The sequence below is a fragment of the Condylostylus longicornis genome, unplaced genomic scaffold (genome assembly GCF_029603195.1).
Source record: "Condylostylus longicornis isolate FDR11 unplaced genomic scaffold, ASM2960319v2 ptg000048l, whole genome shotgun sequence".
In the NCBI taxonomy this organism is placed as follows: Eukaryota; Metazoa; Arthropoda; class Insecta; order Diptera; family Dolichopodidae; genus Condylostylus; species Condylostylus longicornis.
Genome location: NW_026578017.1, coordinates 10,114,280 through 10,133,384, shown reverse-complemented (window position 1 = coordinate 10,133,384; position 19,105 = coordinate 10,114,280).

The following is a 19,105-nucleotide window of genomic DNA, read 5'->3' as shown; positions in this document are numbered from 1 at the left end:
TCAGACTAAGGGTAATATGAAAATTTTCATACTTTTTTAATGGTTAACATTTTGTTGAAAATTTGACTCTGTTTTTTTTTCTGTTTTCGTTCTTCTATTCTTGATTGTTTTAACATATTTTTGTTACTAACCCAGATAAACTCAATAAAATGAAAACTTTTGACCTCTTCAATTCTTAAAGAAAATATTTTGTTTAAATTTAAAGTGTTACAAAATTACAAAAATTTTCAGGAGAATGCTGTGACAGTAATGATTTTTTCTAACTTTCCATATTTAAAACCAAATTTTTTTCAAATATTTTTGGAAAATATTTTCTGAATTAGGACAACATCTATAAATGAAATGTAATTATATTTTCAGATTTTTTAGACAGATTAGGTGTTTTTTACACAGATATGATAACATTTTTGCACTGCAAATTGATTTATTACCAGCCTTTGATCTCCTACTATAATCCCATAATAGATATAATTAAAATTTTAAATGTGAAATTTGTGATCATCTACATATACGTTAATAATAATATAGAAATTGTACACAAAGATTAAACTCTTCATATTTTAAAAAGTTGGAAAAATAAAGCTCAAACTGAATTAGATTAAGAAAATATCTAAGTGTGCTATAATGTAGTTACAGCAAAGTTACAGGAGTGTAATTAAAAAGCCATTGAAATTTAGTAGTTTTATAAAACTCCCTAATAGCCAAGTTGATTTTTGCTTACTATAATAAACCATTTCTAAATATTTAATGAAGTTGAGTTAATTAGATTTTGAGCTAATGATGCAACGAATAAACGGTAGAGACATGGATAAATCGACCTAAAATTTGCCACTGAAAAAATATGTTCATATCCAAAAAACCCTTCGAACTTAGTTCGCTAGAAATAATAATAATGAAATCGATGTTCTACAAAATGTCTCTTATTATCATAAAATTTTGCATAATTTTAGGGGAAATATTAAATTCCAACAACACAAAGATTAAATTAAATTGTTGATTGATTTAGACAAGCAGTGAAAAAATAATTTGCAATAAGAAGCCGATTTGTGTTTTCATTTTTGCTTTTAGAGAAAGCAATCGCGTTGATATCAATAATAATTTTGTATATTTTGTGCAGAGTTTCAAACAAATTATCAATTTTTTGTTTATAATTTCTCTTGATATAAGCTATTATGAAATAAAGAATACTCGTGCTACTTACGTAATGATATATAGATGCAAAATATCTGACATCATACAAATATTCTTATAAAGTACGCAAATAGATAAAAATTTTTTCAAAAAATCTAATAACATTAATAATCCAATTGCCTCTACAATTTATTGATGTTGTTAGTTTAAAGAAAAAATTTTCAAAAAAAAAAGAACCAATTTTATTTTCAGTCTGATGATTGCAACCTGCTGAATATTTAATAAAGAACTATATTGATTTAACCAATTATTTAGAAAAACGAAATTTTTTTGTATAAAAAATTTTCTTGAACTAAAAATAATTAAAGGATTTTGTTAATTTAGCAAATAAAAAACACATATATTTATATACGTAGGTAATATATGAGAATTACAGCATGTATATACAGTTAATATACGCTTGTACAGCAGGTTATAATAGTCTCCGTATAAGCGCATATTAAATCTATTACGTATCACAGAACATCAGATCGTATCCGTTCGTTCATATTATTTTTTAAATTACAGAACTTATGGCAAGTTTGAATTTTATTGTATAAATCAAAAATATTTAACATACATTACTTTATATTTAAGAATTGTTGGTTAACAAGATATGGTTTTGCAGCAACACAAACTCGAGGATTTGAATGTTTGTGTAACAAATTTAACTAAAACTATATGTACTAGAAATTTGATAATATAAAATTCAAGAAGTACTCAAAGCTTGTGTTTGCTAACAGTTTGCATTAAAAATCAAATCTAGCATTTCTTATACTAATTATTTTCTTGGAAAAAGCCTTCTCTTACTTTGCATTAAAAATAACAAAAGATTTTCATTTAATTTCATATAAATTGCAAAATTTAATTGCGAACCATGAAATTTTGCAGATCTTTTCTAAAAAACACCAAGGGTATAGAAATTTCAATACTCTTACCAATGCAAAGTACCACGTATTTTATACTTGCACTACAATGTATGTGAAAAATTAACAATATTTATGTGACATAAAATGTTATGTTATTATTTTTTTCTCTTCTTAATATATTTTCTTGCCTACAAACCTTATATATTCAGAATTTTAGAATTTTCACAAATCCTTATATATAAAATTATTGTTATATTCAATCATAATTTTTATTATTTGTAAATTCTTGATTATTCTTGCTTCAGAATAATCTTATAGTAAACTGAATTGCAATTATTATTTTAATTTGTATTATTTAAAATAACTTTACAAAAACTTTAATTAAAAATACAACCTTTTCAATTTATTTTATAAGTTTTTAATTTTTACTCTCTGTAGCATATGGGGAATTCATGTTAAACTTTTAATTCTGTTGATTTTACTTTGAATAGATTAAAAATTTTTATTTCAAAAATTGTATGTGTGTACTTTTTTTCAATTCATTTTGTATGTACTTATATTTTGAAAAATTTTATTTAAAATTTTAAATGAAAAACTAATTCATTTTTAGCACTTTTCCAAAAAATTTTTTGAAAAAAGTCCTTATTAGTTTCACTCTGTCCGTCCGTCCGTCCGTCTGTCCGTGTGTCTGTTTACAAAACTTCTACACTCTTGAAGATAGAAAGCTGAAATTTTGTACGTACATAGATCTTTACTAGAATCTTATTTCCGTAGAACAAAATTTTTACCTATCTCCCCCCCTCTAGAAGGTATACCCCCCCAAAACCCTAAAAATGGCCTTTTTTAACTATTTGTTGCAAAGAAACCATAAGAATTTTTGAAATTTTGCAAACGCACAAATGCAGCGGCTTGCTTTCCTTAGCGTGGTATACTATACTTGAACTTTAAAAAAACAAAATGGCCGTTAAAATTTACTGTTACATAAAATCCGTTTTTTTTTCAAATTTTTGATATCGTTTTTCTTCTAGACCCCAGCCTGTAGAAGCTTGAAATTTTAGGGGCTTTTAGACATTAACAAATAGTTCATTTCGCTAGAAGAAAATTTTTTTCCATCTCCGCCCCCTCTCAAGTTATCGCCCCTTGAAATTTGTAAAATTTGAATTTTTGACACCCTACATTTCCGAAACCGCAAGCTTTTTCAAATGTCTATAAACGCAAAAAGTTAGCGGTAAATTCCATGACATTAAAAAATATAATTATTTTTCTTAACTCACACAATTGACCCTTAACCCTCCTTTGTTCTTAAAAAAAAACTACGCTTTTATACTTCATGTGTAGATTTCTACACATATGAAATATCTATTATTTTTTTATACTTTATTCAAATCAAAATGTAGAAAAAGGTGAAAATATATTAAATTAATTTATTTGAAAAACATTTTGTGCAAACATATCTATTGTGCTCCGCTTTACAACATGGTTTTTTGCAACAACAGCAGATTGTCTCATGTACGTTATTTTTTTTCTTTGAATCTTCTTCGTAGCAAATGTGGCATCTACCTCTTTCTTTGAGCTGTTCTGGAATGGTTTTTAGGCGTTTTAAAGCTGGGGCTTCGTTTTCAAAATCAGAATCCTGTTCTGTTATATTTTGAAGCAGTGATGATGACATCAAATAACCAAAAATCTCATATGTGTAGAAATCTACACACATGGGACAAAAAGAGATATTTTTAAATTAAGCAGTGACATCTACCTTAAAGTCTTTAAAATTATGTGTTTCTGGTATTAAATAGAGAAACTAACAAAGTCATGAAGTTTCTTGATTTTGGTGACAATAGTTGCCGCAAAATTCATAAATAAAAAACTTTTTGTGTAGGTTTCTACACAAGGTATAAAGGAGGGTTAAAATCGAGCATTATGTTAACCCCTTTTTATATTAATTTTTGCTTTTTTTCAAAGACTATGCATATATGCGTCATCCTAAATATATGCAATCCCAGAAATAGTTAAATATGAATGAAAATAATTTTAATAGTGTGATAGGTATACATAGACTGTATTTAAAAGCAGAATTTTCACTTGTTGAAGGGAAAAGTGCTACAATACAAACCATTGGTTTGACCCAACTTTATTAAAATTATGTTAAGTCTGAGTTACTTAATATTTGAATTTCTTAAAGTTTCTGGAAAAAAAATTTAATTTTAATTTCATGGTTCTTATACATGAATATTTTTTAGACAAGAAACTTTGTTCTATTAAAAAAATTTAAAATATAATTTGTTAATTTTCATTCGAAATTCAATTTAAAAAAGAAAAAAAAAAAAAAATTGCTGCGGTGTCTGGATATCCTAGGAAGCCAGTTAAAGTATTACAAAAATTTTAGATTCTAAAATATTCACTCCTATTAGACACTTTATATTTTTTTACATCTTGAAAGCTTTACACTTCATTTTATCTTCCGTTCTAGTATATTATCCAATTCTCTCTCTTTAAAGTTATAAAAGAGGTGGAATAAAACAAGAGTGTAAAGCTGTAAACGTATAGATCAGTGGTCGATCAAATAATACATTCGTTATTACCACTTCATAATATATTTCTTGCAAGAACTATATATTAAATACCAAGCTTACTTTTAATTCTGAACTCTATGTATTTAGATAATAAAAAATTTTTCAGAAATTCAAACAAAGAAAGATAGAAAATTCAATAGGAAAGCAAAACAAAGAATATAGGGGTTCAGACAGATGTGAAATTTTTTGTTTAATTTGCAATTACACTCACATCTAACCAATTAAACTATTACATCGATTCAAATCAAATGCTTTTATTGGAAAATATTACAAGCTATTTGATTTCTTAATTGAATTCGATCATACAGTCGCATGTGTGCGAGCTTGAATATAAATTTATGGTACAGAAGTAAGCAATCAAACTGTTGTAAAATTAAAAATTGCATGTCGATCTATCTTTTTGTTTCAATTATATTTTAAATGTTATTTCAGTGTTCACACAAGAGAAAAAAATTTTCTTTAGTAAAACCTAATTTTGAGCAAAGCACTTTGCTCTCAATTGAGCTTAAATAATTATCTGAGTGTTTCATTTTCAGCTCGTAGTATTGTTGCTCTCCATATTGACATTATTTTGATTTTTTACAATAATTGATAACAATGTTTCAAAAGCTTACCAAATAATGAAATAAAAGAAAATACTAAATCAGATTTTCACACATACTCTATCTAATCATGCTAACAAATACGTATGTACTCTTATGTACAATTACATTCCTTACATTTTTTTAATATTATTATTGTTACGAAATTTACATTATCATTAAATCCATTTTCGTAATATTTTAAATTCAGCAAAAATTTTATGCAAAAACATTTGAAAATATTAAGAGATTTTGTTGAATCACATTCCAAAAAAAAAATTATTTTCTTTAATAGTTTTACAGTGTTTTTTGTTTTTTTTTTACTAAATCAATACATTTTATACATAAAGTTACTGTTTTTTTTTCTCATTTGTTACTTTAAAAAAAAAAGTGTACATTAACATTGAAAAATACATAATATAATTTAAGATTTGTAGGTATGTATAAAATTTTGTTGAATAAACTGTCTTTTTGGGACAAATTTTAAACTGAAATGTTCTTAAAACCAGCAACAATAACAAAAAAAAAAAAAAACGAACTAAATGTGGGAAAAGAACAAGTACTTCTTTTATATTGAAAAAATTTTATCCATTTTATACCAAAAAGTATTTTCAGAACTTGAATTTTTTAAAATATATTTATTGTTATACGAAACCATTGATATTCATATAATATATAACAAAGTATGTACGAGTATTTTTGTATAGAGTGTTTCTGCAGTATCCTAGATAGAATTAGAAAATTGATTGTGAATACATCCGAAGTTGTTAATAGCAAATTCAAATTTATTGAAATTTAAGGATTTAGTATAAAGGATCTGTTACACAAATGAATTTCTCTTTTATCTACTAGTATTATTTGTATAACTTCAATGTTGAATGAATTTAAAAACTTGAAGCTCTATTTTCATGTTAGTTGCTAAGATTACAAACATTTACTCTTAATAATTTGAAGTATTATTTTCAATTACTGTTCTCGTATTACCGTGGATTGAATAATTGTGTTCAACTTTTAATAATTATATAGTTTAATATATAAAATTATAGAGTTTTATATTCTTACAAATAGAACGCCCAAAAACTTTGAATTTAAAAAGTTTTATTTCATAAAAAATATAAAAATTCTATTAAAGGTCAGATTTATAACAGATAAAATTATAACAGATTTTATATGCTTGCTTGTAATTTTGGTAATCATTTACAAGCTCTTATATTATTATATAGGAAGTTACATTCATTTTACCACGACGTAACACCAAGGAGAGAATATTTAACGCCGAATAAGTGTATATGTTCTTGCCCAGAGTTAAATTCTAAGTCGATATAGTAATATACCGACCTACAACAAGCGTATTCGTATGCTTGTTGTTGAAGTGCTCGTTTAGAAAATAATGAATAAATAAGAAACTAGTGGCTCTAAGCGATGCACAGTTTTACTGCACGGAAATCAGAATTGTACCAAAATATATTATACCATATATAATCAAACGGTATATTGTTGCAAATATCTCCGAAATTAACGTAGCTTTTCTTGAATAACTTCGTTTAACATTTTCCCTTAAAGATCTCAGAACAGAGAAAGTTCTTTTGAAAAATTAGGAAAATATGTTATTATTATGGCGAACATTGTTGCTAAGGTTTTGAAAAGCTCTACAAAAATTAAAGACTCTCTAATACGTTTTCCGAATGTAAAAGCTTTAAAGTTTTGAGTAAAGAAAAAGTTAACTTAAAATTAATTTCTTTATTCTTTTCGTATCACATATGGTCTGACAGTTTTTCCTTTCAACTTGTGGTACACCCTATTAATTTATATAAGCATTAAAAAATATATATTTTGATTTTCTTATGGTTTTCCAATATCTTTGCTAAAGTAATATATAATATAGTACAAAATAAATACAAAAATACATACATATACTTGTAAAGTCCTTAATATTTATTTCTACAACAGGTATTAAATGTTCTTTAACATTTTATATTATATGAGCACATATCTCTCATACTAATATTATTATTTTATATGTGTAGTTATAAAATGCAAGGACATTTATAAATTCTCAGGCGTAACTTTATACATTTTTATACAGTATAAGTATAAATACTGTTATATCCATGCACATAGTTAGTATGTATAAATTTTGCTCATATATTTTTTGTACGAGATATATGTATTTGTCACAAGTATTATTTCGATCGTATAAAAACTATAATAAAAAATTGAAATGTGTTTTTATTACTTTCATTATAATTCTGTTTTGCATATGTACCAGGCATGTGTTGTCATTTATAAGTAAATCGTATGAAATTTTTTACATTCCACTAATACTACATAATATTTATAGCTATACGTATGGATATAACATAATAATATTAACAAATATTTGAATTTCTACAAAATTTTTTACTTTACAACATTTCTTTTCTTCACACATATATAAAAAATAAATGTATAACATTTATAACAGAAACAAATAATATACATAAACACACATATACGAGTAATATAATAGAATTAATCCTTAGACAGTAATTTTCTTGAGATTTTGTAATGTATATTGAATTTTTATTGTTAAAATGTTATTATATTCAAATAATATAAAACTATCAAGCATAATATTATAATTTTGATTTTATACGCTTCTGTTGTTAAAATATTATACAGGAGATTTAAATATATTTTGAACGCAAGCACAAGAATTATGTATTGTATTAAAAATGTAGCTATTAGGAATATTTTGTATACTAAGTATTTATTAAAATTTTAACTTGAATTTTTATTATTTAAAATTAATACTTTCATTCGGATATTTCGGTAATGAAATACCTCGCGAAATTTAGGATTGCTAGCCAATTCTAAAAATTTCGACGACTTGAAATATTTTGAAAAAATATAATAAAGTGTAGGTTAGAATTTCTTTAGTAAATGTAATGTTTGCATACATTTAGGGAAAGAAAAACATATGCAATTATTTTTTTGTTAGAAGAATTCTTAAATGTTACCTACGTGATTTTAAATATGTCTAGCTAGTAGCTATTTTAATATTTATTGCAATAAAATTATTTAACATGTCTTTAAAACTGTTTAAAATATTATACAGTTAATTCTCAACTAAATTAATGAAATTCACTTTAAAGATTTTGTTTCTGTGTTTTGGCAAATTCACTAAAAATTTATGTACCATTTTTATTTATGTTCTAATTTGCTTTTACTATTTACAATTGTTAATTTGAAATCTTAAAAATACTAAACTAAAATTGGTAATATTTTAAGATAACAATCAATAAATCATTATTAAAATATAATAAATAATTGACTGTTCTGAATGTGAATGCAATTATTTCTTATTTAACAAAATAAAGTACACAAATTATCAAAATTTTTGTGCATTAAGAACATTTTTGTAATTATTCAAATAATAATTAAACCTATATAACAGATATAACAGATGGCATTTATTGAATTTCAAAATATTTTATCAAAATATTTTTGCATATTTACTTTTTGTTTTTACCTTATATAATATCACTTTTTTATCTATATAACAAATTTCTATTTGATAATTTGATAAATTAACATTTTTAGGTGACAAAGGTTAAATTTTTTTTATTTCATATATAGGATATATTGTATGGCATATATTATATATGTTATGTCCATTTATGTATACGAGTACATATGAAAATATTCAAGAAATTAAAATGAAATTTTAGTTGTCCATTTCATACGGCCTCTTTTTAAAATAAGTGTCAACATTTCTTTAATATTTTCGGAAAAAAAATTTTAATTTAAGCAAAAAATTTGTACAAAAAACAAAAATTTTAATAATAATAAATTTTAGTAATAAATTTGAAATTAAAACCATTTTTATATTCGAATTGGTTAATATATTTTTTTTAACCAAATGTCGCTTTACACAATCTAACTGTGTTCCGCATATTTGCGTTATACGAATTGACCTAAAAACTATATAGAATGCTACTGAAACAAAAATAATTAAGAGAGCAGAGTTACTGTATCGCATTGATATTAGGTAAGATTAATTAAATTATGCAAAACATACCAATTTTGCTAAATTTTAAAATGTGCTAGTTAGCAAACACACCGAATCACTGCAGCCTAGAAAACTTATTGTGCCAAAAAATTTTACTAAAACTCAAACTATGAATAATTATTATGTGAAAATTGTAAAACTACCATTTGTAATAAAATCCGAAACATAATTTTTATTTAATATTTTTTTGAATGTTGACTATATTAAACAACAAGCTATTATATTTTACAGGAAATATGCTTGCAATTATTACTTAAATTTTTACCTGATTTGTTTTTAATAGTTTTTGACTGTTCAATTACATTTATTACAATATTTTAGTTTATTATTTAAATTCAAATAATATTTATTATCTTACAAATTTTCAAAATGGAAAAAAAATACAAAAATATTATTTGTACATAGTACATGTCACAAAGGACAGCTCAATGTTTGATGTCATTCAAAATTATGGATGGAAAAGAGAAAATATGGGACAGAAACAAAAGAAAAAAAAACACAATTTAAATGACATTTTTATGGGTCAATTTTAATGACCTTTTTTGACTTATGATTTACCATTGAATTTTTGATTTCAATATTTTTAGTTCTAGATACGATAGACACATTACATTTAATGTTGCTGCAATATTAAAACAATTAATTTTATGAAATTCTTCTGAAATTCTTCTGAAATGAAGATATTTTTCATCTTCATATTATTCTAATTTAACAAGAAATATTGTAATTTATTAAACCGTAAATTTTTCCACTACATTTAATTTATTATAAATTTTATATCAAAAATGTTTTTGTTTTTTATATAAAAGATTAAAACTGAAAGAATTTAGGTATGACAAAAATGTCCGTTTTCTTATCCTTGTTAACATTTTTATTAAAATTATTTTGAAATTTGTGAATGAAAATAATCAAATTTTGTATTTGATTGTAATTTAAACTTTTCTACAAATGGGGAAATTGGAATTTATTCTGAAAAAGTCATGACGTTAAAATTTTGTATACTCGTATTACAATGGAACAACAAATTGTAAAACTGTCAAATACCCATCAACATGGAAATTTAAATTACGATAATAAATTGCAATTTAATTATTGATCTTCAAAATTCAATAGAAATTCGAATCACCAATTTATTTGTATCAGGTATAAAATAGTTTTTATTTGGAAAAATTCTTGTTTGATTTTCGACAAAAAATTTTCAGATCAGTTGAATTTTATTATTAAATTCATATAAACCTGATAAACAATTTTATAAACAAATTAAATTGCATAAATATAGGGGGAAAAAAATCCGTAACAGTGTGTATATAAAAGATTTTCAATTGAATTAAGTCACAATATTAAAATTATGGTTATTTTCAAAGAGCTTACGGCTATAATAATTATTTTGCCGTTTATTTTTCAGCAAGATGATTTTATTAAGGCTATAAGTCTTTATGTACATAGACTGTTCATTATTCGAGTTTCATCATAATTGTATATCGATTACTAGGAGAACATGGTATCAAAAAACTTCAAAAATAATGCAGTACCTATTCATTCCCCCTTCTTCTTTAATAGTAGTTCATCATACAATCAATTATAAAAGAAAGACTGTTCATTTTTAACATCAAGGTCATTTTATTATACATTTTTACCAAAAATTAATTATAATAATGAAAAACTTAAATACTGCATATACATCAATACATTAGTATATACGCGTATCTATATATTATATATGTATGTAGATGAATATAATATGTTTCATGTAGAAAGCGCATGAAAGGATATAATTTTAACAACGTTCCATTTTTGTGTGTCTGTCAATTTTTATTTACTTCTTCTTATTTTTTTTCTGTCCTTTACTTTTTCGTTCGTTTGTTACGTTCCAAAAAGAAAAAAAATCAGCAGTGAAAAATTATTCTTGTTACTCGTATGTCCGCCTACATAAATTTGTACCATGAAGAATAAAAAATAAAATGTATGTATATGTGTATACAATTCATCGCATAATACATACAAGAATGAGAGCATAAAAAGAACAATAGCAATAAGAATGAAAGGAGAAAAAAAAAAAACAATTTATTTTTTATTTATTTTTATTTTTGTTTTTTTTTAATAAAACGCGTCTCGCGTATATAATATTCATTAGGTGTATGAATATACAATTAACAAGAATGTTTATTATAACGCGTATTATATAACGCGTATTTATACGTATTTACCGCATATTTATGCATTATGTTGCTACATTCAATTTAAATAACTTGGTTTACAAATATTGGAGGATATAAGAAATTTAAAATTTAACAAAATAATATGTGAATTTGCTACAAAAGTATAAGTTATTAACAATATGTAGGTAGATATAGATATTGATTGTGTATCAATATGAACTTGCAATAACATTAAAAGATAAGTGAGGTCACAAGGTGTTTTCTGATATATCTAAATCTGATAATCCAAACTGTGCTAAATAAATCTATCATATTTAATATTGTTTGAGATTTAAATTTAAACAATTTAACTTTTTTAAGGTGCTTGAAAATTAGAATGGTGTACGACAAAATTTTCAAATACTTCTAGCAAAACAACTTTGTGCTTTAAGTTTTTATTATTTCACTTGGATATTTTCACTGTAATACACTGTAATAATATCTGGAACACAAAATCCCCTAAAAAATCAAAAATGCTTAGCATAACTTAGAAAAATTCTCAACCTAATATCTTAATGAAATTTTTAAATGTAATATTGAGTTAAATTGGAAACCCAAGATATAACTTTAGCGATTTTTAGATGTTTTGTCTAGAATCCAGTTTGTATAATAGTTTGAAAATGTAAGGCATTGCACATAAACAATTTTGTATAATTGCAAAACGAATTAAGAAGTTATGACTCTTTTTTTCAAATTTTAAATTTCCACATATTCTCCAGGACTTTGAATAAGGATTAACATTGAATTCTTATCTATTATCTCTTGGATTCTTAAATATTATGTTGAAAATTTCTCTATATCAGCCTATAGCTAAAAAAATAATTTCTAAAAATCTTTTACTAAAGTCTTTTCAAAAAATGTTCAAAAATAAATTAATTTTATTTACAACTAAAATATTTTTTTTTTGGTTTTTCTAAATCTCCTACCAAAATCATAAAATATAAGAGTGGCAAAGCGTAATAAGGAATCTTTGCTTCTTTTTATGCATTTGCTTTTACTCTATTCTATACGTTATGTAGTTGTTGGTGTGTTTTAGTTCTGCACAACATTCAATGAATATTAATTTGAATATGTAAAATAGCACAAAAATTCTGTGCATGATAAACAGAGAAAAACGATGAAATGGATTTTTTTTTCTTTTTTGAAAAAGTTGCATAAATTTAAAGTTTCATAAGGAAGTTGTTGAATTAAATAGAATAAAATCCTCGAAGAATCTTATAGAAATTGAAATGTACGTGCGTTTAGTTTGATTTTTGTTTTTAATATTGAAAATGCTGTTGCATTAAAAAATTTAAAGAATTACTATCAAGGCATCTACTATCATTAAGTTTTCTATGAATTTAAGCATATTGATAACCTATATAAGATTTACTCATGTGACAGCCAAACAATTTATAATAATTTTAACGAATTTGTTTCTAGTAATTTTAGTAGTAATTTAATAATTTTTTCAAAAAAAATGGAAAAAAGAAGTTTCGTGCTTTAAGTTGACCTTTAAATTCTTACTGTATAGAGCAAAATTAGAGCGAAATTATTATTAAATTAAGAGTTCAAAATTCTAATTTCTCTTTGTTCAATCATTCTATATTTGCTCCAACATATTTTTTCTTATAATTTGTCAAGTGATTTGTAAGGAGCTCTTCAAACTTTGTTCTTAAAATCTTTATTTCTGCAAGAACATAATTTTCATTAAGGTAGTCCAGAGCTGATGGAAAATCAGATATAAACTAAGTATATAATTCTCGAAAGCATCTTAATTAACTCGGCCAAAAATTAAAGACTTTCAACTGCTTGGTTGTGACATTATTTTTATAGTATCATACTCGTAAATATTGACAACACATTTTCAGTAAATCTTTAAGTATTTTGCTTCTATTCATCATTTTTTGCTGCTGTGGCTCCTGTTAATATGCAATTTATATTATAGTTATATTTAAAAATGGTCAATGATTTCGAAAGGATTAGATTTTCTTATTATAACAATAGAATTTTTTTTCATTTAATATTTTGGGGATTTTGTATACTATTATAATTTTTTTTTTGTATATTTCTTCTTTTTTTTGTTTTGTTAAAAACGAAAAGTCTCAAGAGATTGTACTAGATTGAGAATTATGAATTTTATGAAATAAATTGTATTTTATGAATTTCTATATATGTACGAGTATATAAAAATATAATAAAGGAAATAATCTTATTCAAATTTAAAAGATTTTCCCAAAAAAAAAAAAAAAAATTAGCATGCAGTATTTTATTAAAAAAAAATTGCCAAGATTTCTTGAAGTATGAAATGTACGAGTAAAATTATACGAAAAGTGTATAAGAGAACGAATATAAATTCAAGGATTTTCTTTGTTTTTTTTTTTCATTTTCATGAAATTTTAATTCGATATTCATGCAGTCAAATTTTATGAATAGGACTAAAAAATTTTGGTCGTTTTCTCTTTTTTAACAAAATATATAGAGGATTTATTATTTATTTATTTTATTTAGTTTTGGTATATACATAATATCTCGTAGGATTAATTATTATTTAGAAAATATAAAATAAATTTTCATATCTTTACTTGTATAGTTTCTTCCCTCACAATTTGTATTAAAGTTTTCATTAAATTTTGCTAGTATAAGATTGAATAAAAAAATATTTTTTTTGTTATAACATTCTGTATTATAATTTTTCCAAAATTTTCCGCTTTATTGCTTTTATCAATATTTTTATAGTCTATGACAATCAAAGCTATTTCCAGGCATTTGAACGGAATATTTAAGAGAAATACATTAGGTAATGAACACTTGCGAAAAAATACTTGAAACACCTTAAATCCAGATCCGTGTAACATTCCCAACTACCCGAGTTTGCTTTATGAAGAAGTAATTGAAAGAAGTAGTAGTAGTTATATAATTTTATTCTGGTAGAGTAGATAAATAAATAAATTTTAACGTGCTTTTCGCATATAATTAAAATTCAACTTTTTTCACCAAAATTTAATAACAATAAAGATTTTTGTTTGCAATCCAACAATTGGGACATTTTCCGAACAAATTCGAATTAATAAAATTTATGAATCACAAATCATATTCTGTAGATCTCAATAAGAATTGAGGTTAATAATTTGGGTAGAAAATTAATATGCTGGGTACAAAATTATGCTGGCAGGACAAAAGTATAAAAATAAAAAAAACGTAAAGTGAAGCCTGCAAGAAAAGCACTCATGAACTACTTTCTTTTACATTACTTTAAATTGCATTAAAATTTATTCCTTCTTCTCTTTATAAAAATAAATGGAATGTAAAATTAAAATTTTGCCATACCTTTGATAAAATTTATACTCTCATTTAATAAAAAATTAACATTTCATTAAGAATACGCAATCATAATTCCATTCAGTTTAAAAAATAAAAAAACCCTCAATCATACGAAGTTGTATTATTCTGTAACATCAAAGCTAGTTGTAAAAATCAAGTCGGATGTAAAAGAATGGAATTGTAAAAGAATTATGTAAATAATCCCAATTAATTTTTTTACAAAGTAAAATTCAAAAAGCATTGCAATTTTTTAAATCATTTTTCCATTTCTTTTACTTTTATAGTCATATTCAGTTTCTGTAACTATTAAGTATATTATAATGATGCCATTTGAGGTAAGAGATGAAATCAGCAGTTTTTCATTAATTGAAAATTATTATTTATATTTAAGATGATGAATAGCAACTGTCGTTTTAATATAGCTAACATAACATTAATATTAACCTGATTTTTTAAAATTAAATGTAAAGTTATAATATTTGCCTACGCATGATGTCACATATTTGTTTGTTTGATTATCACATTCAATATTTTATTTTATATACTATGGCATACATAAATTAATCCCTTGAGTGTGCATATTGCTTTTAAAGAAATTTATGTAGGTTTCAGATACGCGCTTTTTATAACGTATACAAATTTGATAGATTGTTTAAGAAATTTTGTAAAATTTTTTATATTAATTTTAAATTATTTAAGACTTCCTTCTTTGTACATGCAAAATTGAAAAACGTAAAGAGATTCGAGTACTTTGTTGAACTCTTATATTTTTAAAAACAAAATTTTTTTCATTTAGATATTTTGAAAACAGAAATTTAAAGCATAATTCTATGGTGAAAATCAAGTTATTCGCAAATTTTTATATTTGCAACTATTAGAAATTGAATTTTCAATTGGTATAAGAGAAGAAAACTAACATAAAAGTCGCATTATATAATATATTATCTTTGAGGGCGAAAAACACTGGAAGAAGTCATCATACTGGCAAATGTGCCGCAATATAATTAAAAAGATATTGTTTCTTGTTACAAAAGAAACATGAAAGAGTTAGCGAGAATATAAAATGAGTCTAGGAAAATTTTGTTCCGATATCAAGGAAAATTGTTTTTGCATTTAAAAATTGAGTTTTAACAGCAATTTTAATTAGTTTTCTTTCTGGGTATTCATCACGGAATTCATCACGAACCCTGCGAGTTGTACAGGTTTGACATGATTACAAACAAGAAAAATTTTTTATTTTCTAGTGATTTCCTGGTGATAAAATTTGAAACTACAAAGAATAATTTATTTTTTCAGTTTTACCAGAACAGAGAACAAGCTTATTATAATACTAATAACCTGAATAATATTAGAGAATGTTAGGGAATCAAGTTATCTATAGGTCAACCTCGTTCATTAAATAACATATCGTATAACGTACAGTTATTTTAATTTTCATACCTCCAATCCCATTCCCTTGCAATATTTTCAATCTGTTTCAAATTTGAAATTATTGTGTATATGCAATTAAATTATTGTACTACAATATTTTATATAAAATATTTTCAAAATTTTGCAGTACGAACTACTCATTGTCGTATATAGTTTCTTAAAAATTTTTATTTATAAATTTTAATCTACACAGATTTACGCTTACTTATTCATACATACATACATATCACGTTGTATATATGTGGAAAAACTAAGCAAAAATAGGTATTTTATGAAAACTCATTCTCATTCTTTACATCACAGTTCTGACCAAAATTTTTAAATAAAAACGTAAATAAAAAAAAAATAATGAAACTTACTCAGAAACAATGTTTAACAAAAAAACATTAATAAATTTTAATTCTGATCATGTGTACATGTATGTGTGTATATAACAATATGTAAGTGTGCATATTTTATACATTTTTTTATGTTCTGTGTTCTCTCATACGTAAATTCTATAGGAAAAGCACAGGAAATTTATTTTTGCCACGGATATGTTCATATGTGTTCACATTATCAAAAATTGATATAAACATAACATCTAGAATTCTATATGAATTAACATCTATATTTTATGAGATGAATGTATGATCGAATGTATACTGCTAATGTGATATCATGCAAATAATAAAATATATACTTATATAATTTTCATCAGTCTAAACTGACAGTGACAAATGAATCAATTGGTTTGATGATATATTATCGTATTCTTGATATTAGACAGTCAAGAACAAAAAATAATGTTAATAATTTAATGTTCCGAATTTTATTTAAAATATTTGAATATTCTGTATGAGTTGCAAAAGTAAGAAACTCCACTTTGCTGGTATAAAACTTCAGAAGCGCCCCACCCTATAAGTGAGCAAAAGTTACCACTATTCCACAACTTCTATAAATTAAAGCTTTTTAACATTTTTTATGCAAGGAAGACAATGACAGACATTTGGAAAATTTTATTTTAAAATTCATTTTTCAAATTAAAATTCCATGCTTTGACTAGAAAGTAAAGAAGTTAGACTGCACAGAATTTACATTGCAAGCACTGCATGGAGAACATTAGCGATAATAACAAGAAAAAGTCGATGATGTTACAATTACATTAATTTAACATTCCAACTGAAAGGATAATGCATAAAATATTTGTATTTAGAAGCAAATTAAAATTAAGTAATGGCTAAATGCATAAGCCTTCATCTTTAAAAACAAGGAGTAAAGGAATAATTTTTTAGAATGGAACTATTATCTTGAAACAAGTTCAAATATTAATGACTTCCATATTGTAAAACCTACGCTGGTTAGTAACGAAAACTTAGACGAAACTTTCCTTTTTAAATACGCACGAAAAAACTAATAGCTTCTTGACAAAAAACTCAATGCTTTTGAAAATTTTCAAAATGCAATATTACAAGTAGGTATGTAGCGCATTTGTGCATTTTATTTTATATTTCAGCTATGCACTACTTGTTTTTTGATTTTTTGTTTTTCTACATTCTACCAAATTGAAAAAATTAAATTGTTAACTGTTTCATAGACGAATGTCATACGATTTTGAAACTTTAAATTTTAAATTCGTTCCATAGAGTGAGTACAATGCTCCGTAAATTTTTCACGCTGCAGCATTTAACTAAAAATTATGAAGTTCAAAGACCACTTTTTTAAGTTTCATCTACAATGTTCTAACTGCCTTCTGAACGTATAGTGTTGTGATAGAAGAGGTTTAAATTGAAGTACATAAGAAGATTTTTTTTGGTTTTTCCCCATGAAAAATTTATTCAGTTTTCTTCACACACATTTTTTTAAAAATGTTACTTCATTTTAGTTTCTTGTTTTTTTTTTTTGTTTCTATTTATATTTGGTTTTGACTGCTGTATACTATTAGTTATCCCTAAAAATTTCATTTCCTTTCTCAGCAAATATTTTATGTATATATGTAAGCTGATATATATGTATGTACATGGACTTACGTACTTCTCAAATAACCGAATATTCTTTTGATTGTGTATAGTTTTAGTTGTTCATTAGAATTTTGTTAAGGGGGGAAAATATGAAGTTCTTTTCTTATTTACAAATATGATAATTTTTATTTTCAGTGTTCCCGTATAACTATATATGATTTTAATGCAAAAGATACCACTAATATGCTTTGTACAAATAGCGCTATATTGTATACTGTTTGTATAGCGTATACTGTACACATAATATATTATCTATACATAAATTCAATTGTATATTTACACAAATATAAAACTCACATCACATATTTACTTTTTGACATATTATGATATTTTTTAAACAGAAACACAATTTTTGTTTTAGTAAAAAATTCTATGTTAATGTTTTCTACTTTCGTTAAACATTCATTTAAAAAACACAATAAAGTACAGGTGCATTAATTTAATAATGTGATATGCGTACATTCAAATACATGTATATTATGTTTTAATAAAATCAGCGAAATGTATGTAGGTAAAAATAATGTCCTAAAGATAGTGAATCGCAGAAAGAAAAAAAAAATAATTGAAATTGTTTAATTTTATTTTACACAAAAATAAATTAAGGATCTAATAGCGAAACTATGTAGATACACGAAAAATTTTTGTTATTCAGAATTACATTTAAATTATAAATATATACGAATTTGGAAAAATAACTATATAGCACTAGAACAAGAAATATAATAATGAATATTGAATCATGACCCATTCCAATACAGTTTGTATTGTAGTAAGCAAAATTCTAGCAAAAATAAATTCTATAGCTCTAATAGCTTTGTAAATTTTTCTAAATAATTTTTTTTCCGATTTAAGTTTTATTAATTTTTAAATTATTTGTACAAACAATTATTAATTTACCAAGATATTTTATTTCAATAATTATTTGAAAAGCG